Source organism: Convolutriloba macropyga, chromosome 9, assembly GCF_964194025.1.
Source record: "Convolutriloba macropyga chromosome 9, txConMacr16.3, whole genome shotgun sequence".
NCBI lineage: Eukaryota > Metazoa > Xenacoelomorpha > Acoela > Convolutidae > Convolutriloba > Convolutriloba macropyga.
Window position 1 is genome coordinate 28,087,758 of NC_134476.1, and position 22,423 is coordinate 28,110,180.

The 22,423-nt window shown below is 33.8% G+C and overlaps 2 protein-coding genes across 6 annotated transcripts in view; both read left to right on the top strand.

Moving 5' to 3' along the window:
- The window catches only part of LOC142345707 (uncharacterized), a 577,332-nt gene that overhangs the window by 420,608 nt on the left and 134,301 nt on the right, over positions 1-22,423 (top strand). The window lies entirely within an intron of this gene.
- The window catches only part of LOC142345706 (uncharacterized), a 64,024-nt gene that overhangs the window by 23,722 nt on the left and 17,879 nt on the right, over positions 1-22,423 (top strand). Inside the window, exon 1 of one of the 4 annotated variants that reach the window (XM_075397958.1) lies at positions 21,844-22,075. The exons of the other annotated variants lie outside the window; for them this stretch is intronic. The gene's annotated coding sequence lies outside the window, so the exon portion shown is untranslated. Of the gene's footprint in view, positions 1-21,843; positions 22,076-22,423 lie in introns of those variants that run through there. 4 annotated transcript variants of the gene reach the window in all.

A 22,423-nucleotide genomic window follows, 5' to 3' on the forward strand; every position in this document is an offset into this window, starting at 1 on the left:
AATAATATGTTCAGCTTGACTCCCGCCAGCAAGTTATGCTTTATCTGCGATTCCAAAATCTGCGTGTGGACTTGTAATTTTTAATTTCTTTATCAATTCGTAACCGGTAAGTTAAGCGGGCTTTGTTTTTTATTGCCTACAAAATAGCTTAAATGTAGGGAATAATATCAATAAACGGAGTATTTCTCTTTTTTGAGCAACAGAAACTCACAAATTGCGGTAAATATATATTTTTCTTTGAGTCTTGGCTCAAGGCTTAGTTTATATTATACTACTGCTCGTTGTCTTCTAAATTGTTTTAAAAATTGTAGAAATTACTGAACAATATGATGAACAAAACAATTTTTATAGTTTCCGAATTATTTACGTCCAGCGCCACGTTTTTGTTATGTCTTGTGCCACAAATTTGAACATTAATTTAACGGGGCTTCTGGTTCCACCAAATTTAAAAACCATCTTTTTCCAAGGCTATCGGTTGATGTACTTAGTAAGAAATCAGATACTGTTGCAAGCTAAACTGATTATTCACCAATCAAGTTAATTCTTTTCTATTTCATTCATTTCATCGAGTTACCTACCAACTTTCTGCTTTTTTGAGTTTTTTAATTGATATGTTGGGCTGTAGACACTCGTAATTGCAAATAAGCCTTTTTAATATTTTATTCTATATATGGTCATTTTTTTAATAGCTTGATCTGAAGCTTGCTATTACGTAGTGAAGCTTGCTATATTATTCAAAGCGAGCATATGTTACTACGACCTACACTGTGGTTTTTCGTTATCTCGACTATAACTAACTACCCGGGCTGATCTTTCCCTGTAATCCTACAAGGATCATACATGAATACAAATCATAACTTATATGCTAGTACAATCCGTGCATAGAACAATTAATGGAAATCACATATGATCCCTGCATGAAATCGAAGAAATCATACAAAACTCCAGCACGAATTCTAGGACAGAAAAAGCAGAAAAAACGTTCATGACAACTGATAAACGAGATAATTGATTGATGAAAGTTGCATGAATTCAAGGAAATCGTATATGATCCTTAATATGATCCTGAATTATATGATCCTTAATATGAACCTGAATTGAATTTCTGATAGTTTTTTTGTCAGCTATCATAAGCGAAGAATATGCCCAGATTTTTTTAGCCAACTGATTGAGTAATGTTACCATACCGATTCGAAACAATGACAAGTTTAATTTGTAGAATTACAAAGATCGCTGGCATGTAATTACAGCGATTTTCATAACCTATACAGTCAAAACTCAGAACTGCATGTACTGTTCATCAATTTTGCAGATTTACTCATTTTGACTCAGTTTTACAGTAACTTGTCTGACTATTTGAAATCTACTGCTGTTCAGATCGCAAAAGATATCTTTTGTTTTGGTAGTAATTAATGCGAGAGGAGTGTTCATACAGTACTGAATTTTAAAAGACGTCATTTTGTTAACATCATAGTTTATATGATAAAGAAATCGACAAACTAAATAAAACTTTCTTCTCAAACAGTCCTCTTTTTAACGCATGCAGTGAATGAATAGTTTAAAATATTTAAATTACGTTATTTTGTTGCAATTACGTTTCATGCTTAACTACCGTAATTAAAACGATAAATGAAGTTCAACAGAAAAATCTGCGGAGATTTTAATCTCCCGTATCGTCGAATAAACGCCCTCTGTTGAATCTTAAGTTTATGATGTTGAAAGTTGATTTGCTGTCGAATATTAGGAAATTAAATCGTTATCATCGATTTTCTTCTGTAGTCGACGCTGAAAGGCGTACCAAATTTGTGAAAGCAGTAATCCAAGTTTGCGTTTCCTAGTTCTCAAAAAATTCAATTAAACTTATCGATCATACCTGAGCGCAGCGTGAAGTTCATGCGGTACGGAGATGAGATATTAGGCGAAAACTTGATTAGGCAACTTTTGCAGCCATTAGTCAAAAACTCTGAACAAAGTTTTGGTGGAATTTAGGCTAATAGCAATCAAAACACTTAGTTGAAGTACTTCAAAATCCACTCGATAATGCAAAATTTTCAACTGTCCATATAACGTTTTTACTAGCAAACCAGTTGTTTAAGTGCATGCCTAATGTATATTTTTTTCAAAGATTTGGATTTTTTGTTTAGGATTTCTGGATTTTTAGTTTACCATTTCTGATATGGTGTCCCGCTTTTTCACCACTATTCATTTAACCCCGATTTATTCACCCCTGTATCATTTAACCCCTCTATCTTTTAACCCCTCTATCATTTCACCCCGATTTTAATCTTTCTATAAAATGAGGATTAGTAAATTAGCAATATAATCATTTGGCCATGCCTCGCGGGCCGTGGTCATGCCTCAGCGGCCCGTGGGACTTGATATAGAACTAGCACAACCGAACGTGGGATTAATTTATCAACTTAATTATGGCAAAACAAGTCTTTAATATCGACTGCCAATTGACGGGATGAAATGATAGAGGGGTGAATAAATCGGGGTTAAATGATAGGGGGTTAAATGATTAGAGGTGTGAAGAAGTAGAACCTTCTGATATATCATGCATCCTAATATGTCTGTTTAATAGAGCTCTAATCTGGTTTCGTCGGCTATCAAATAGACTACAAATTTTATCTCTCCAAATTTTCTAATTTTTCTTAATTGTGTATATTAACGAGCACTCATAAGGCCGAACATTTCATCTCATACTACACGCTTACAAACTTTTTTGATTTGGACAAGTACTCACAAACAAAAAACATTTGATTAACGTCTCTGTGCCTTTAAAATTATCTTAGCTGCTGGAGCAGTGAACGCCAAGCAAGCCGAAGTTAGAATATTATGACGTGATGGCAAGTAGAAAAGTATGTAATAGCTAAGTGAAGTTTTTTTCAGAAGTGATACATTGTTGTCACAATCAAGATAAAACGCGGTGATTTGGATTTATAGTGCACAACAGTGCACCGAATTAATGAATTGCATCGTGGCCCTACTCACCAATATTCTTAAAACAAAACATCCTGTCTAGGTCGAGGCCGAATGATTATCTTCTAAGAATTTGCAAGTTTCTGGAAGAAACTTACAAGGGGATGCATCGCCTTGCAAGTTTTTCTTCCAAAAAGTTGCAAGTGCTTACAAGTTAACCATTCGACTTGCAAGTCCTTACAATTTAACCATTCGACTTACAAGTTCTTACAAGTTAACTATTAGACTTACAAGGCTCCTACAAGTTAACCATTCGACTTATAAGTTGTTTCAAAGTTAACCATTAGCACACACACCACACACCACGCACGCACACACCTGCGCGCACACACACATACACGCACACATACACACGCACATACACACGCACATACACACGCACATACACACACGCACACACACATACCCACATACCAACTAAACCGTAAATAAAACGTTGCAAGACATGACTGTAAACGGATGTTTGGAAAAAATAGAATCTGGAAAAGTGTGAATTAAATTATAAAAAAGGGTATAAAAATGAAGGGACACTAAATTATTTTGAGAAAATACTCACATATGAATTTGAAAATTCAATCGAAGTCAAAATTTTGGGAACAGTTTTCAAGAACCGGTCGTGAGGAAGCTAATTGAAATCTACAGTTTTTATTATGGAATTGAAAAAAGAACTCTCTTGAATTGATAAAATTCAAAAAGCCATATTTTCTACTTAGGTTGAATTGTGTTATATTATCCAAACAGAGCAACTAACTCGCACGCGCTTTCTACGGTAAATGACTGAATGTTAAATTGTGTTAAGCAATAAGAGTTGTGCTCGACCGGAACGAACTTGCAAGAAATTTACAAGTTAGCCATTTGCCTTGCAAGTTCTTACATGTTAACCATTCGACTTACAAGTTCTTACAAGTTAACCATCTTTTTTGGAAAATTATGACTTGACGCAATGTTGATGATGTTATAGTTATTGATGGCTCTTAAAGTTTTGCTGCCCATCTCACAGTTTATCTGTGCAACCTTCTCAGTTGGCTGGTTGTCAAGTCCCACTTTTGCGCATGTGCTTAACCAGTATGCTAATATTTTTGCCATGCTTTGTAAAAACCGAAGGCCGGCACTCATAGAAAGGGTAATCCTGTTTAAGTCGTGCTCTTTTGATTCTCGCAGTTTTTTTGGTTTAAAGAAATGGTAATCTGGAAAACAGCAAATAGAGAGCCCAGATAGATATTCAATTCATCACAGATAAGTTTTTTTTGCTTTTCTCCCTGATTTTATACAAAGAGCATTATTTTTACTTACTTCTATGTCACCACTTGAAGACTAGCTGATATGCCTAAATTGATAACTCAACCCTATATTTGCCTATATTTGTTTCTCTCATTTTAACGCCAAATCAATATCAGTACTGGGCAAGTCGAGGTATCAATACTGATTTAGTGCAGTAGTCGTTTTAGATTTGTCAGACTTGCGCAAGTCTTGGCTAAGACTTGGCAAATTAAAACCCAAGTCTTGGCCAATTGGCGGATCCCACTATTGTTCTGAACCAAAATTGGTTCAATTGGGACTTGGTTTCGTACTACAGACCCTCGGGTCGCCAAAGGAATCCTCAAAATGTTCCCACGGTTAACATTTTTGCACCGTTTGATAGGTTCAACACATAACAAATCTGAAAATGATGACAATGTGTTGACTTCGGCTATTTTAGTCTGTAATACAGAAGAAAACTGATGAAAATGGCTCAAAATCGTATGAAAATTTAATAAAGCGACCTCCTCAATCAACTAGGGTTGCTAGTTGATTGTTTTAGGTGGCTCTGGGGTGTTTAACAAGACCCAGAAAATATGGCTAAGAATTAATCCCGAAACCATGTCACGATACAAATTTTTTCGAAGTTCGAAATTTTCACTCCGAATTCTTGTTTTGAAAAGTTAGTTCTGATTCGGGAATCAAGTTGCAAGTGTTACCCAAGTCCTGGCCAGGACCTGCCAGACTTGTAAGACTTGCATTAAGACTTGCCTAGTACTGTTTTAGACTTGGATTTCGGTAAGGGCTTTCACACTTGTTTATCAAACAGTGCAGGTAAAATTGTGGCTATCAATTGAAATAATGAGTGCTAAGAAATTGGAATTAGGTCGAAAGATTTAAAAAACAAACCCGGATCGTTATCGAATCGAAAAAACCGTATTCTCTGAGAAAAAAATTATTAAAAAAATTCTGCTTTGTTTGACCTCGTGCATACCTGACTGCAACCGTTCAAATAGTATTAATTTCGAGTGCCTGCTGTGACAGTAAAAAACTCATATTTCAGTAGCAAATTATTTTTTATCGATTTCAAACTCAGCAAATGTTTTATATTCTTGAAGATATCAGCAACTCTACCAATTTGAAGCAGACAGTCAACAGTGTTGTTTGATCTTCAGAGTTTTTTTCTCCTCTAAAAATCAAAGCAGCAGCACCACATCCTTGTCGAAGAACATTTCGGATGTCATGCTCGACAATCGCAACAGACCAAACGCCAATTTAAATTCATTACTGGACGGGTCATAGTGCAAGTTTATATGTCAGTGATTTTTCAGAACTGTGATCACCGAAATTTATATACTCGTCAGTCTTATGCACGTCTGGATTTTTCTAAATTAAGTCTTCACCCAGTGGTTAATCTCAAAAAAAATGATGCCTAATTGGTTCGCCACTATTGCGTTAGCTACAAGAGGTGTTTTTGTAATACTTAAATCTTTGATCTGGATCGATTATCTCAGAAATGGTTTACAAGGGATAGTGAACCAGGCATAGCTATCTAAATTTTTGTAGCACACGTTATTTTGATTACCGGATGCAAAAATATAGTCTGATGAGTCATTCATTGTTCGACAAAATTGGCGTACGCAATATGTTCGCTGATATTTTGTAATTCGGCGATAACAGCACTACATTGTAGCAAACTAAACTGATTGGAGATTCGTGTAGAAGTTGATATTGAAGTGCAACCCGCCAAATCTCGGCTGTTTCGGTTGCATTCGGGAAGTTATCAGTTCCTGTGGGGGGGGGGGGGGGCTATTTTAGGGGCTAAACATTAGAGACAGGCATAGTCACTGTAGCACCACTCTTCACAATCATCTCTATGTTAGCATTGTTGGACATTTAGTGAGCCTAAAAGTTCCTATTTTTGTTCCGACCCCCACTTTAGTGGGGAGGGAGGAACTATATACTCAACTGGGTTTTTTTTTCGTTCAGTCAATTTTGGCCGACCGATATATTCATCGTCGAGAATTGTGAGTGGTATCATTAAAAAGCCCATCCAACGTAGAATACGGAATTAAAAAGATTTTTTTTGATTTTCGTGTTTTACAGGCAGTTATCGAGGTTTAAAGTTTTGTGAACATTCGACTGTTTTTGTTCACGTTTTCAGTAATTTTTGCTAAATTTTGGCACAATTTCGCTACTATAATTCAAAATAAGTTAAAATTTTTAACGGCAGAGTGTTGTTGTTACCGTTAGAGATAGAAGAGCTCTGCTGAATTGTTTGATTGAAGTTTTTTTTTGGCTAAAATTTTTGATAAAATTCTCAAAATTCAAACTTTTTTCATCAAATTTGTCACAAAATATGCTTTTTTGGCCAACTTTGTTAAAGTTTGCCGGATTTAGTCACCTAGAAACTTTAACACAGTTTCGCTAATCTCAAAAAGAGCGAAAGATACAATGAGGCGCCGAATGAAAGTCTTCTGGAATTAAAACGTTGGCGTTTTTTGCAGATTTAACTCGATAATTATACAAAATGCATTTTTTTTTCAATATTTGAAGAATTCCACTCAACAATTGGTCTAATTCGCAAAGAATTGGAAAACTTGGTCGCTTTTCTGGGCTCGCGACAAAATCAGGGAAAGGTTTGATAATATCACAAACTCTTAGAATCAGAGACTTTTTGGTGTTTATTTTGATGCTGCCTTTTTCAAAATATTTTGCTTTTGTTTTTTTTAGTGTTAATTACTGACAGTATTTGTTATTCACGGCTCCGTTAATGACAGCTTCAATTTAAGTCAACCTGAGGCCAAACATAGATACAGTTAGTTTCAGAGAACCAAAGGGTTTTCATGGCTTTGAGGAAGAGTTTTAGTAAAATTTAACTGAATCCTTGTCTTTTGACTTCAATTATTTTTCTTTTGGCAGTCTGATTTTTGATTTTAACCACACAAAGATCTAAATTTCTTCCTCAAGAGGTGCAAGTGAATCTTTTCTATGCAATTGGTTGTTACCTAATGTCTCTTATGTTATTGAATGTATTTGTTTTAAGGAAATTTCTGTGATTTTTCGAATTTGTCGATCTTTTATATTCTTTTAGTCAACATTTTGTTTATTCTCAGTACGTACTGGTCAACGTTTCCTCCCTATAGAATAAAAACTAATTTTGTGGTCGAATATTTTAATAGAAGATTTTCTTGCTTCTGTTACTGCCAGTTTTTATGCAAAATTTTCTGATTTTTGTGCATAATTGCCTACTTTTTCTCTTGTTTCTGTTTCTTTTGTAAATTGTCACAACGTTTAACAGTCTAACTGAAAAAAGTTTTACAACATTTGAAAATGAACATTATTTTTGTTTTCATAACATATAGTTTGAAGGGCTGCAACACCGTTCTCTTGCAGAAATTGGTAGTTTATTTTTGCCCTTTATTTGATGTCAATTTTTGTTGTCATATGCCAAATATTGTGTTATTAAAGGTCTCAGCGGCCAACTCTAGATAAACCAGTGAACTTAAATAACTGATGTCGGTAAATAACTAATGGTTGTTTTGACTTCGGGATTAAATTTCTAAAAAAAGAGTAATAGTATTCTTCAAGTTATCCTTTTTTTCCGGTTTGCGTTTTTTTTTCGTATTTTACAATGTTGTATCTTTTTCGTAAATTAGCCTCATTATTTTGAGCCCTTTTTAATGTTTTGTTGAATCAAACAATAATTTATCGGTTGTTTAAATTTTTTAAATGATGTCTTCAGGGCTTAGACAATTTGTTTCAGAAGAATTTTGTGACGTTTAGATACTTTTCAGGTTTGTGGTTGTTTTGTTGCCATTTTGTGATAGTCGTTTTACAAAAAGATGTTATAATGATCAAGGCAGATGCAAATCAAGAGGTTATGTTCTCGCGGTTAATATCTTATGGTTAATCGCGGTTAAATTTAAATGCTTCAAAACTGTGGTTTCGTAAAGTTGTTTGTGAAACTTATTAGTTCAGCTTGTATTTAATGTTATTTTATAGTCGTACAATTTAGACTCATTAATAACAGTGGCAATTAGTTTTCCAATTTTTTGGCAAGACAAACTGTCTACTCTTTTATTCGAAAGCTTTAGTTGGCTATGATTTTCGGATATATTTGTTTTTAATAAAAAAAGAGATAGATTTTAGAGATCTGCCAATTTTATTTCTGTTAAAATGTAGCTAAGCATCTCTATATACAATTCATATCATTTATCTTTTGAAATACAATTTGCTCTTCATAAAGGTTTTGTTTTTCTCAAATGGTCTTTCTTCTTGGAACAACCAGTTTTCATAAAACCAATTTTCGTGATTTTTGCAAATTTGTCTGCCCTTTTTTGGAGGTTTTTGTTTTCTTTTCACAGTATCACTATAATTGTTGTCATTTCATTTACAAATGTTGTCACCTTCAAAAAATGCAAACGAAGATTTTATTGATTTACTTAATATTTAATTGATTGGGGGGACATCGTTTTCGTGCATAATTTTTTGTGCAAACTTTTCGTTTTTGCCTGTATTTGTTGTTCTTTTCGTAGTCGTATGACATGTCCTGGATAATGAAGGGCCTCAGTCTCTCTCTACTGAGGTAAAAAAGGACCCTCTCAATCATATTATTTGATGCGTAATGTTTCCAAGCAGTTCGAATTTAATTTTTTTTCAAAAAAAAGCAAGGTTTTAATAAACTTTTTTTGCCGCTTTTGCTCACTTCTAGCCAACATGTTGCCAAGTTGCATTGACGAAAAGTCCCATATTTTGTTCCAAAAAAAACTGGTTAATCGTCTTAGTATAATTTTTATCTGATGCCATTTCGATTTGGTTACTAGTGGCTTTCAAAAAATGGACAATGAGTTTTGGTATTCTTCAACTTATCCCTTTTTTTCTGGTTTGCGTTTATTTTCGTATTTTACAATATTGTATAATTTTCGTAATTTACTCTCATTATTTAGAATTCTTTTTAATGTTTTGTTGAACAAAACGATAATTTTTCTGATATTTAAACTTTTTTAATGATGTCTTCATGGCTTAGACAATTTGTTTCAGAAGAATTTTGTGAAGTTTCCGGCTGTTTCGGTTGCATTCGGGAAGTTATCAGTTCCTGTGGGGGGAGGGGGGCTATTTTAGGTGCTAAACATTAGAGACAGGCATAGTCACTGTAGCACCACTCTTCACAATCATCTCTATGTTAGCATTGTTGGACATTTAGTGAGCCTAAAAGTTCCTATTTTTGTTCCGACCCCCACTTTAGTGGGGAGGGAGGAACTATATACTCAACTGGGTTTTTTTTTCGTTCAGTCAATTTTGGCCGACCGATATATTCATCGTCGAGAATTGTGAGTGGTATCATTAAAAAGCCCATCCAACGTAGAATACGGAATTAAAAAGATTTTTTTTTGATTTTCGTGTTTTACAGGCAGTTATCGAGGTTTAAAGTTTTGTGAACATTCGACTGTTTTTGTTCACGTTTTCAGTAATTTTTGCTAAATTTTGGCACAATTTCGCTACTATAATTCAAAATAAGTTAAAATTTTTAACGGCAGAGTGTTGTTGTTACCGTTAGAGATAGAAGAGCTTTGCTGAATTGTTTGATTGAAGTTTTTTTTTGGCTAAAATTTTTGATAAAATTCTCAAAATTCAAACTTTTTTCATCAAATTTGTCACAAAATATGCTTTTTTGGCCAACTTTGTTAAAGTTTGCCGGATTTAGTCACCTAGAAACTTTAACACAGTTTCCCTAATCTCAAAAAGAGCGAAAGATACAATGAGGCGCCGAATGAAAGTCTTCTGGAATTAAAACGTTGGCGTTTTTGCAGATTTAACTCGATAATTATACAAAATGCATTTTTTTTCAATATTTGAAGAATTCCACTCAACAATTGGTCTAATTCGCAAAGAATTGGAAAACTTGGTTGCTTTTCTGGGCTCGCGACAAAATCAGGGAAAGGTTTGATAATATCATAAACTCTTAGAATCAGAGACTTTTTGGTGTTTATTTTGATGCTGCCTTTTTCAAAATATTTTGCTTTTGTTTTTTTTAGTGTTAATTGCTGACAGTATTTGTTATTCACGGCTCCGTTAATGACAGCTTCAATTTAAGTCAACCTGAGGCCAAACATAGATACAGTTAGTTTCAGAGAACCAAAGGGTTTTCATGGCTTTGAGGAAGAGTTTTAGTAAAATTTAACTGAATCCTTGTCTTTTGACTTCAATTATTTTTCTTTTGGCAGTCTGATTTTTGATTTTAACCACACAAAGATCTAAATTTCTTCCTCAAGAGGTGCAAGTGAATCTTTTCTATGCAATTGGTTGTTACCTAATGTCTCTTATGTTATTGAATGTATTTGTTTTAAGGAAATTTCTGTGATTTTTCGAGTTTGTCGATCTTTCATATTCTTTTAGTCAACATTTTGTTTATTCTCAGTAAGTACTGGTCAACGTTTCCTCCCTATAGAATAAAAACTAATTTTGTGGTCGAAAATTTTAACAGAAGGTTTTCTTGCTTCTGTTACTGCCAGTTTTTATGCAAAATTTTCTGATTTTTGTGCATAATTGCCTATTTTTGCTCTTGTTTCTGTTTCTTTTGTAAATTGTCACAACGTTTAACAGTCTAACTGAAAAAAGTTTTACAACATTTGAAAATGAACATTATTTTTGTTTTCATAACATATGGTTTGAAGGGCTGCAACACCGTTCTCTTGCAGAAATTGGTAGTTTATTTTTGCCCTTTATTTGATGTCAATTTTTGTTGTCATATGCCAAATATTGTGTTATTAAAGGTCTCAGCGGCCAAATCTAGATAAACAAGTGAACTTAAATAACTGATGTCGGTAAATAACTAATGGTTGTTTTGACTTCGGGATTAAATTTCTAAAAAAAGAGTAATAGTATTCTTCAAGTTATCCCTTTTTTTCCGGTTTGCGTTTTTTTTTCGTATTTTACAATGTTGTATCTTTTTCGTAAATTAGCCTCATTATTTTGAGCCCTTTTTAATGGTTTGTTGAATCAAACAATAATTTTTCGGTTGTTTAAATTTTTTAAATGATGTCTTCAGGGCTTAGACAATTTGTTTCCGAAAGAATTTTGTGACGTTTAGATACTTTTCAGGTTTGTGGTTGTTTTGTTGCCATTTTGTGATAGTCGTTCTACAAAAAGATGTTATAATGATCAAGGCAGATGCAAATCAAGAGGTTTTGTTCTCGCGGTTAATATCTTATGGTTAATCGCGGTTAAATTTAAATGCTTCAAAACTGTGGTTTCGTAAAGTTGTTTGTGAAACTTATTAGTTCAGCTTGTATTTAATGTTATTTTATAGTCGTACAATTTAGACTCATTAACAACAGTGGCAATTAGTTTTCCAATTTTTGGCAAGACAAACTGTCTACTCTTTTATTCGAAAGCTTTAGTTGGCTATGATTTTCGAATATATTTGTTTTTAATAAAAAAAGAGATAGATTTTAGAGATCTGCCAATTTTATTTCTGTTAAAATGTAGCTAAGCATCTCTATATACAATTCATATCATTTATCTTTTGAAATACAATTTGCTCTTCATAAAGGTTTTGTTTTTCTCAAATGGTCTTTCCTCTTGGAACAACCAGTTTTCATAAAACCAATTTTCGTGATTTTTGCAAATTTGTCTGCCCTTTTTTGGAGGTTTTTGTTTTCTTTTCACAGTATCACTATAATGGTTGTCATTTCATTTACAAATGTTGTCACCTTCAAAAAATGCAAACGAAGATTTTATTGATTTACTTAATATTTAATTGATTGGGGGGACATCGTTTTCGTGCATAATTTTCCGTGCAAACTTTTCGTTTTTGCCTGTATTTGTTGTTCTTTTCGTAGTCGTATGACATGTCCTGGATGATGAAGGGCCTCAGTCTCTCTCTACTGAGGTAAAAAAGGACCCTCTCATTGATATTATTTGATGCGTAATGTTTCCAAGCAGTTCGAATTTAATTTTTTTTTCAAAAAAAAGCAAGGTTTTAATAAACTTTTTTGCCGCTTTTGCTCATTTCTAGCCAACATGTTGCCAAGTTGCATTGACGAAAAGTCCCATATTTTGTTCCAAAAAATACTGGTTAATCGTCTTAGTATAATTTTTATCTGATGCCATTTCGATTTGGTTACTAGTGGCTTTCAAAAAATGGACAATGAGTTTTGGTATTCTTCAACTTATCCCTTTTTTTCTGGTTTGCGTTTATTTTCGTATTTTACAATGTTGTATAATTTTCGTAATTTACTCTCATTATTTAGATTTCTTTTTAATGTTTTGTTGAACAAAACGATAATTTTTCTGATATTTAAACTTTTTTAATGATGTCTTCATGGCTTAGACAATTTGTTTCAGAAGAATTTTGTGAAGTTTAGATACTTTTCAGTTTTTGTGGTTGTTTTGTTGCCATTTTGTGATAGTCATTTTACAAAAAGATGTTATAATGATCAAAGGAGATGCAAATCAAGAGGTTATGTTCTCGCAGTTAATATCTTATGGTTAATACTGGTTAAATTTAATGGCTTCAAAACTGTGGTTTTGTAAAGTTGTTTGTGAAACTTATTAGTTCAGCATGTATTTAATGTTATTTTATAGTCGTACAATTTAGTCTCATTAATAACAGTCGCAATTAGATTTCCAATTTGTTGCAAGAAAAACTGTCTACTCTCTTAGTCGAAAGCTTTATTTGGCTATGATTTTCGAATATATTTGTTTTTATTAAAAAGGAGATAGATTTTAGAGATCTGCCAATTTTATTTCTGTTAAAATGTATATAAGCATCTCTATATACAATTCATATCATTTATCTTTCTAAATACAGTTTGCTCTTCATAAAGATTTTGTTTTCTTCAAATGGTCTTTCTTCGTGGAACAACCAGTTTTCATAAAACCAATTTTCGTGATTTTTTCAAAATTGCCCCTTTTTTGTAGGTTTTTGTTTTCTTTTCACAGTATCACTATAATGGTTGTCATTTCACTTACAAATGTTGTCACCTGCAAAAAATGCAAACGAAGATTTTAGTGATTGCCTTAATATTTAATTGATTGGGGGGACATCGTTTTCGTGCATAAATTTGTGTGCAAACTTTTCGTTTTTGCCTGTATTTGTTGTTCTTTTCGTAGTCGTTTGATATGTCCTGGATAATGAAAGGCCTCAGTCTCTCTCAACTGAGAAAAAAGACTCTCTCATTGATTTTATTTGATGCGTAATGTTTCCAAGCAAATCGAATTTAATTCTTTTTTCAAAAAAGCAGGTTTTAATAAACTTTTTTGCCGCTTTAGCTCATTTCTAGCCAACATGTTGCCAAGTTGCATTGACGAAAAGTCCCAAATTTTGTTCCAAAAAGTACTGGTTAATCGTCTTAGTATATTTTTTATCTGATGCCATTTTGATTTGGTTACTAGTGGCTTTCAAAAGACGGACAATGAGTTTTGGTATTCTTCAATCTATCCCTTTTTTTCTGGTTTGCGTTTATTTTCGTATTTTACAATGTTGTATAATTTTCGTAAATTACTCTCATTATTTAGATCCTTTTTTAATGTTTTTTTGAACCAAACGATAATTTTTCTGATATTTAAACTTTTTTAATGATGTGTTCATGGCTTAGACAATTTGTTTCAGAAGAATTTTGTGAAGTTCAGATACTTTTCAGTTTTTGTGGTTGTTTTGTTGTCATTTTGTGATAGTCGTTTTACTAAAAGATGTTATAATGATCAAAGGAGATGCAAATCAAGAGGTTATGTTCTCGCAGTTAATATCTTATGGTTAATACTGGTTAAATTTAATGGCTTCAAAACTGTGGTTTCGTAAAGTTGTTTGTGAAACTTATTAGTTCAGCATGTATTTAATGTTATTTTATAGCCGTACAATTTAGTCTCATTAATAACAGTCGCAATTAGATTTCCAATTTGTTGCAAGAAAAACTGTCTACTCTCTTAGTCGAAAGCTTTATTTGGCTATGATTTTCGAATATATTTGTTTTTAATAAAAAGGAGATAGATTTTAGAGATCTGCCAATTTTATTTCTGTTAAAATGTATATATGCATCTCTATATACAATTCATATCATTTATCTTTCGAAATACAGTTTGCTCTTCATAAAGATTTTGTTTTCTTCAAATGGTCTTTCTTCGTGGAACAACCAGTTTTCATAAAACCAATTTTCGTGATTTTTTCAAATTTGCCCCTTTTTTTAAGGTTTTTGTTTTCTTTTCACAGTATCACTATAATGGTTGTCATTTCATTTACAAATGTTGTCACCTGCAAAAAATGCAAACGAAGATTTTAGTGATTGCCTTAATATTTAATTGATTGGGGTGACATCGTTTTCTTGCACAATTTTTCGTGCAAGTTTTCGTTTTTGCCTGTATTTGTCGTTCTTTTTGTAGTCGTATGACACATCCTGGATAATGAAAGGCCTCTGTCGCTCTCTATTCAAGAATAAAAGATTCTCTCATTGATTTCATTTGATGCTTAATGTTTCCAAGCAGCTTGAATTTAACTCTTTTTTTTAAAAAAAGCAATGTTTTAATAAACTTTTGCCGCTTTTGCTCATTTCTAGCCAACTTGTTGCCAAGTTGCATCGACGAAAAGTCCCATATTTGGTTCCAAGGAGTACTGGTTATTCTTCGTAGTACAGTTTTTATCTGATGCGATTTCGATTTGGTTACTAGTGGTTTTCAAGAAACAGACAAGGAGTTTTGGTCGTAATTAATAATTGTATCTATTTGATTTTTTTTTGCCGTTTTTTTCTGGTAGTCATATTATGGTAGCCACAGGTCTCTTGGGCCCTCTAGAGTAGATTGTTTTGTTCTTTTAGTAGTTTGTTGAACGATATGTTGATATGTTAATTTTTTTTATCTCTTCCTCATTTGGTAGACAATTAAGTGAAAAATGTAGATGAGCGGGGTCGGAACTTATTGTGCAAAAGCACATTACTGTGCCTCCTTTGTCACTTTTTGGTATCATTTGGTGTCAACTTTCATTGACCCCGAGGACCTAATGGAGAAAATGAGGAATGCTACAAATTGTCTTGAAATTCGCGTTATTCACTCATAAACTTTCAAGAAGTTGGTTTTGACTTAAAGAAGTTAGTTCATGCATTGTTTATATATAATTTTGGTGACAGACCTACAAGAATGATGATTTTAAGTTCAACAGCCTTTTTGCGGCTACTTTAGGCTCCGGCCTCTTCGACATACTGTCATTATTTTTATCTCACCCTGTGGTGCTAAAAGTGTTGTGGTCATTTAGTCGTATATAGTCCTTCAAGAATTGAAAACTGAACACAATTTCTATGATTTGTTTTTTATGTATTCTTTTTTTGCGAAGGTTTTGGTTTCACCATACTTTATTAAAGGAGAGTGAAAACTTTTTGGAATACCCCGTGCTGCGTGAATAGAAACTTTCTGAAATACCCATCATCACGTGGCTTGGTAGGTATTAACAGAAATTAACTTATTTATGACTTGTTCTGGTCCTGAAATTTATTCAGACCTTTAAATCCATGTTATTGGAGTCCAGCACTTTTTTTTACTATTACTAATAGCCGTGATAATTTCAAGTCGCAGCTATAAGTCATATTAGCATGATTGATTGTGCTCAGATTGCTTTTGCGCACTTTTGTTTCAATTGGCAGAGTGGGCTTCATTTTGTTTGTGATTAATATAGTTTGTCACGATTGAAGAATTTTACTCGTATTGGGATGGAGTGTTATTTGACCACTTGGAGAGGAGTAATGTGATCTTTCGAGTGGTAAAGATCGTCATTGATCGTCATTGAACAAGTAATAAAAGTCAATGCTGCCAGTGAACACAAAAAATTCGCTTAATTTACTCAGGAAAAACCAAAAACCGATAATGCATTGTGCTCTTGCATTTTTCTGAGCGAGAAAAGTCAGCGTGATTTTTTTTTAGTTAGAGGGCAATTTTTCTTAGTATGGTATTTTCCAAGCAGTTGTCTGTAACTCAATCGCTTTTGGCCTAGCCAGATTATCGGAAGCATCACAACAACTAGTTTTGCTTTTGCGATTATTTTTTGACTATTTTTTGATTATTCAAAGAGCTCATAAAAATTAGCAGTTTTTGTTTTGTTCTACTTTTTAAGTCTACGGGGCATTAGGGTTTGCAATTAATTGTTTCTTCGTTTTAGTACCCTTTTTATCTAACTTGTGTCAAGTTTATGTTGATTTGTTGAAGAAAAAGTATCAAAGTTAATTTAAATTTGTACCCAATTACATAAAAATTTCAGATAACCCGGAGGCTAGTGGAAGAGAAAATCAGCGCTAGAGACATTTGCACTCTGTTCGTGTCACAGTTTACTCTAGACAGTCTTGATTTCTGAGTAAAATTTATTGCATGAAAAATTATATGTTCAGCTTAACTTCCGCAACAAGGTTTGCTTTATATGCGATTCTAACTTCCGCGTGGCTACCTGGAACATTTAATTTGCGTAGCTTTTCATAACAGCTAAGCGAAATGAGTTTTAATGTTAATTACCTACAAACTAGCTTAACAACAAGCACGTATACTGCTACAGTAATTATCAGTTGTAAGCAATGAACGTATGGAATGCTGCGCAGACTCAACTTCGGCGCACGAGTAATTTTTAGACCATACATGAAAAAGTTTGTCTAGACGAACTCTGTGACCTCAAATTAATCCTAATGAAGAAAAACTGCACCTAAATTAACCTACAATTTTCGAGAGATGTCATGTTTTTGCCCATGAAATGCGCTGAGACTCAGTTCTGGGTACCTACATACGTTTTGCTCTTTGGATTTTTTTCTTGCATTATTTAGATCCTATTGATAGTTACTAATTGAAGCAGACCGGTATCATAGTGTTCTTCGATAACAATTTTTGAGAAAAGATAGTGGACTGCCAATTGAGAACAATTGTTTCGAGATATAAAAAAATCAAGAATACTATAAAAAAAATTCTAAAAAAATATTTGTAGGATCTGCTTAGGCTCATTGAATTTCGGGTATCATTTTTGCGTAATTTCTATAAATCTCTAAACTGTCATAAAAAGTCAGTTCACTCCCTCCGCGGCCCAGTTCAAAATGGTCAGATTGTAATTAATGTTCCAAATGCATCGAACTGGGGAGACACAAATCACTCGGTCATGAGTGATAAAAGGGGGTTACGTTTATGGCTAAAAGTTAATATTTAGAATGTTCTTGATGGCTGTTACTTTTGCCAATTGAACCAAAGATTGGAGTTTAATTTGAAAACTGCACCCACATAGCGTTCTAATTAGTCTACAGATGTGGTTTTAGTTAGTTTTTGGTTGCAAAAGTTGCATATTTTAATTACGTTGTGAATTGTTTTGCCGTATTTGTGTAACTTTCTTTTTTCTTTTCAGTTTGACTCGTTTTGAATAATTTTAAAGATGGCAAACAGCTGATTTTGAGAGGGAGTTGGTGTGTTACGTCATAATTAGATCACATAAGTGATACAAATGAACGCAAAATGCGCTCATGTGATAGTGGTTCTTATTCGTATCATTCTGCTTGTTTCGTTCTTAGACATCAAAATAGAAAAAAACTATGCGTCTTCACTAGCTTAACGTCTACGTTGATGTTCGGTAATCGGATTTGAAAACTTTGCATCAATTAAGGTGGTACAGCCACACACCATTAAAACATGTACGACCTCTAGCCGAACTCTGACGCTTATCTTGAAAGATCTTGCAATTTTATTGCAATTGATTCTTATCTTGCAATATCTTGTGCATAACTCCTGCAATGACGCTGATTGTGCAAGAGGGGACGGACAAGATGTTGCAAACTTGTAATTTGCAAGTCGGTATTAGATTAGGGAATGGCTGTGACCAAAAAAATATAAATTGATCGGCGTTATAGATGCTGTAAAATTAAATAGGATTAGTTGTGAGTGCGTTGAAATTCACCGTGTTTATCTATACTTAGCTTATTTTCCTGCCGTACTTCTTTTTATCTTATATGATGTTATCGTGGCTTCAAATTGACACTCGTTCATTGTGTGAGATAAAGAGGAATACTTTCTGTCCCAGTGTATCCAATCACGCGACTCCTGCGGGGAATCCCGGAAAGCAATTTCTCGGAAAAACTACGGGGAAATTAGGGAATCTTAATTTTTCCCGGACAATTACCGGAAAACTCAGGCATGCTTTACTTTCAGGGCATTTGCCGGAAAACTGGCAAAACCTAATATGAAATCTGGGGAAAATCTGGGATCTTAATATTTTTCTTCGGGATGCTCACTATGTGGTTCCCGCTCATTAAGTGGCGCTTTTTGGGCATAAACTTAACATCCAGTTTATTAAACGGAAATATTAAAAAAAAAACAGTTAGATTTTATTAGACCGGTTGTTGCTAATTAGTTTAACACAGCATTTTGCCAATTGTATTGAAGCTTCCACTATCGCTGCATATATGGTTTGTTTAAACAAGAAACCCCGCTGCTGAAATCTTATAATGAGAACGAGGGGGGAAGAAGGCAACTTAAACCCTGAAATTGTTATCACTTTTTTCTGTTTTTAACAGTTCCTGTTCAACAGTAGAACACATACTTTTGAGTTTAAGCGGACATAAATTTCACTTTAATGTTTGAATTGAGTTGGGTATTCTCAAGAAGAAATCATTGTTATGAAAGCGACAGAGAGAAGAGTTGAGTGATATATCTTAAAAGTACAAATTACTGAACAGTCTTTAGAACTGTCAATATAATTCGTTTACTTAGGAAAGTTGTAGCTGTGCATTACGCCAAAGTCCAAATATGAGGTCAGAAGTTTATTTTAGACATCCACTAGAGATCAAACTCGGATTTTGCAGGTGAACTTCTTATTTTGAACAGAGTTAGAATTTGCATTCAAAGTAAGAAATTAAATTTTAACGAAGAAAAAATGCTAGAAACGGGCCGGGGTCGATCAACCCCCTTCGGTAGCTTTATTTATCGGACGCTAAACATCCTTTATTGGTATATACACCTAATGGTCTTCTCTGGCTGGTATATCTTTTGGGCAAATCAGGCCATCCGTTATGAGTTATTAACACCGGAATTCACTGTTATAAAGGTTTTTGATATTATAAGGTAAAAATTAAATGTATGGATAAGAGATTTGAGCTAGAGCAGTTTCATTTCGACTAAACATGTATAGTGTCTTTTTAGTTTCCTGGAAAAAGGTTGAAAAAGGTCCTAAGTTAATTCCTCAGGTGAAAAATTGGGTATTTTAAGTGACAAAGATTAGCACATGATATGAAAAATGTTATTTGTTCAGAATAGTTGTTGTCCGATGGGCAGGAAATTTGGGGGATAGACTGATTTTGATGCGGGAAATTGGAATTTGAAATCGGGTTCGAGCCTGGATTAACCCCAATTGAACCAACGACGTGCGAAAGGACGTGAAATTTAAATGATTCGTGGAGTATTGAAAGGAGCCAAGGAAGTGAAATTTAAATGATTCGTGGAGTATTGATAGGAGCCTTGTGATTTTTTTTTTGGGGGGGGGGTTACTGTAACTCTTCAGGGCTTTCTATTGTCGAAGTTAATATCCTGGTGCCAGGGGAAAGTCGGTGCTTCGGGATGACCCGCCTGCCGAGAAAAAGAAAATAGCTTTTTTTGGGAGGCCTAATGACTTTGAAATGGTGACAAAATGGATAAAATGAGACAGTTATTGACTGTATTTACCCATCCCAGTCAGTTTTGACGTACCGAAGTTTAAGTTTTCTGGTTGCAGGACTTGTTAAAAATCTTTACAACGCAAACGAATTGCGGAGGATCAGGATGTAACAGTATTTTTTGGACTGCAAATAGTTGGCACTCCACAGTTCTGAGAAAAATTTACACGAAGCACCAATGTAGGGAAAATCCACATCACTAGTTATTTTTAATCAATTAGACCCCTCGTCTTTGACGATTAACGCCTAAATGAATTCTAGAGATGAAATATGTCGGTTTCCGGGAAGTTTTGTTTTCGACTGTTTTTATAGCATTTTGCATTATATGGTTTTAAAAGAGGGAATAACACTTAATTAGTTTTATGTTAGCTTTATTTATTTATTCAACGCATGTTTGTTGACAGATTTTGGTTAGAGTTAGTTGGTTTTGATAGCAGAAAAGGAGCAACGACAATTTTTCCAAGTATCATGGCATTGTTTGCTAAGCAAACAGTGATTGAGATGTCAAGTGCAGAAAGTTTTGAAGTGAAGTTGAACTATGGTTGGCAGCAGATGAATGACAGAGCGTAATTTTGAAATTGATTTGTTATCATAGTAAAAAAAACTTCCTACGGAGTGTGACAGATTTCAAGAGCAAGATGTAACGTATACTTAAGGGGTTAAGCATTGTTTGCCTAATTTAAGAGCGAGTTGGTTGAAAATAAATTGGAACGTCGCACGCAGAAAAAGCACAGTCTTTAGCAGCAGATAGGGGAGCGAGAAAAAATGAGGTTTTGGTGAAACTAATTATAATGGAAATTAGCAAATGTGAGATTAAATGGGATGCTGTGAGCATTAAGGTGGAGTTCATTTGAGAAATTAACCAGGGTTATCGTGTTATCTTATATTAACTACCATCAAAAATTGCTTTGAAATTGTTTTATTTATTGAAGTGAGCCCAATATTTTCTCACCTTTGTTATCTATATTAGCAGAATTCATATTCAGGGCCGCTTTGAGTTTTTAGATGCTTTGAGACACTCTAAGCAACAACAGCGTACAAGAGTGGAAGAGAAGAACTAGCAGAGTAACAAGGTAGCGCTTGCTTCACCAATTAAAAAATCTTCGTTCTTTTTTGTCATTTTTTTGGGCGACAGAGTCCCCACACAGTCGGCCTAGTCAAACTTCAGACGACAGAAAACTTATTTGACAATTGAAAAATATCAAATTTCGAGTTAATTTTTACCATCAAACAAGTTCTTTAATCTTTGAATCATTATAAGCAGTGTCTGGACAAAATACGCAATACGAATTTGCCTAATATTCGATGAACCAAAAATTTTGTCCGTAATTTTATCTTCTTGTTGAAATATCTGAAAGAGTATCTAGCAAAAAAATGCCCAAGTGAAACTAACTCATAATTTATTTAAGTCCATTCATCAAGTTTTAAATCTAAGACCAGTTCAGTTGGACATGCCTGATGGCCCTTGGCCAGGCTTCAGCGCTCCTCGGGACTTGATACAAAACTATCACAACCAAAATTGAGATCAAATCATCCGTTTTGTCATGAGAAAACAGACTTGTAAAACGAACTGCTAATTTGTAATATCAAACAAAAAGTCAATGGGAACGAATTGGGTATTTTGGCGTTGTGTATTTTTCCACATTGTGTTTTTTGGCATTGGCCAGGTTTTAGGGAATCATTGTATCCTTATAATGTACTAGAACACAGCATGTAGCCGTTCAGTCACGATAGTTGTCATCAGGTCACGTCATCAAAAGCTATTTCTCTGTGAACAAATTGAATAAACCAGTTCTAAACTTCAAAAAACGAAGCAAATATAGCTGTAAAACATCCTTCATGTACTTAGTAGTTTATTAATAACCAATGCGTAAAATAAAATAATTGTACACAGTCGCTATCCAATTGGAAACTTTCTTAATTTTGAACAAGAAAATGTTTATTAAAAGTGCTATACTCGCTGTTTGAAGACTTTTCAATTAAATAATAGAAAAAGTGTTCTTACCAGCGCTCTCTCATTTGATAAAACTTTGTAGTCATAATTGTGTTCAAACTATTTATTATTTGTTGAGGTTTCATGAGCAGCTCGTTTTAAAACCGTATGCAACATTTCATAGCCGTTTTTTATAACTAAAATTTTGTATCATCAAGAAGGAGAGTCTGCGGCCGACTTTTGTCGTTAGATTCGACCTGTAAAGGTAAATCTTTTCTATCTTATTTTCCCATGTTCAGAAATGTTTTTTTTTCGGACTGTTTCTGCATTTGTGCAAGGTGAAAATGGTGATTATTGATCGGACTTAATTCTCGCCATGATCAACTTGCCGTTTACTTGATTAAGATTAAATGCAAAAACCCAAATCTCTGCTGAGCTTAAGACAGTTAATGCATGAGTTTGATCCGAAATATTTTTGTGTTCTTCTCACTAATTTAGTTGCTTAATTTCAAGATGAAGGTCTGTTTTTCACTTTTTCAAATTTGCAAAAGTCTTGTATAACAACCATCCGGTTTTGACGGTGGATGTGATCTTTGTTGGCGAAAACGAAAAT